This window comes from Amphimedon queenslandica, unplaced genomic scaffold (genome assembly GCF_000090795.2).
Source record: "Amphimedon queenslandica unplaced genomic scaffold, v1.1 AMPQUscaffold_10000, whole genome shotgun sequence".
Lineage (NCBI taxonomy): Eukaryota > Metazoa > Porifera > Demospongiae > Haplosclerida > Niphatidae > Amphimedon > Amphimedon queenslandica.
The window spans coordinates 3,886-4,897 of record NW_003549729.1 but is presented as its reverse complement, the minus strand read 5'-3'; the positions used below and the strand labels follow the sequence as shown (position 1 = coordinate 4,897).

General features: G+C 37.3%; 1 long non-coding RNA gene across 1 annotated transcript; it reads right to left on the bottom strand.

Annotated features, from left to right (window-relative positions):
* Positions 1-84: 84 nt before the first annotated feature.
* On the bottom strand, positions 85-425 carry LOC109590449 (uncharacterized). The gene is made up of 2 exons (XR_002189322.1): positions 344-425; positions 85-298 (listed from the first exon to the last, which is right to left on the bottom strand). It is a non-coding gene; the product is annotated as an uncharacterized LOC109590449 (long non-coding RNA).
* Between the last annotated feature and the right edge of the window lie 587 nt (positions 426-1,012).

Below are 1,012 nucleotides of genomic sequence, written 5' to 3'. Positions count from 1 at the left end.
CACTAGTCACTACTAATTAACTAACTATTAGAGTCTAAACATAACTAGTCACTCCCATATTCTCGCTCGCTAGCTCTACTTTTATACAGTTCCCAGGCTCCTCTTTCAAAACCAAAACAGAAATAAATGTGCATTTGTTGTGTGTGAAAGTCATTGCAGTACTAAGTAGTCTAGTCAGTTTCAGGTCTTCAGGTGTCACAGAGTGGTCAACTATTGCTTCATCCACTTCTTTTTTTTCTCTCACTGCCGCAGCTACCCAGGTCAATCAATCAGCGTTTCTGTTCCAGCTCATTAGCTCCTAAAAAGCTAATTGTTAACAAAAGTCATGACATTATTATTGCACTTGTACTCCGAGTTGTACTCCAACATGGCGGACGTAATGATTGGCCACGCCTACTGCAACCTATCTATAGGCTATCGCCTATATGATAAGACATTCAGATAATCTCACTACTAAGGCTGCGTTTACACGGCAACGAAAACGATGCAATCCGTTCAGTTTTGTGCCTGTTTTATGCTTCTGTTTACACAGAAACGATTGAAAACGTGATAGAATCTTGATAGGACTCTATGGAAACGAAAACGGTGTTCAAAGTGTATCGTTTTAAAAACGATACGTTTTGCGTTGCTGTGTAAACGCAGCCTAAAGCAGCAACATTAAACACTAGTGCTAATAATGCTGTTAGTATATCTCCTCTTTTATATAATTTTACAATGAGCAATGAGATAACAGTACAACATGGTGATATACTGATGATTGAAAGTAATGCTCCAAATTATATGTTCTATCAACAATACAATGGACCACACAATTACAGACTGGGGAACAACAATGAGTTAATTGCATTAGATACCAATGACTATCCACTCATCTCAGTTGTAGTAGGTAAGATTTTATTTGGTAGTAAATTTATTCCCAATATCATATAGAGCCTTTCACAAATACAGCTACTTCAACAATCAGTAGTACACATATTAATACTGTCACTACTGTGCTTTCATCATCAAGCAT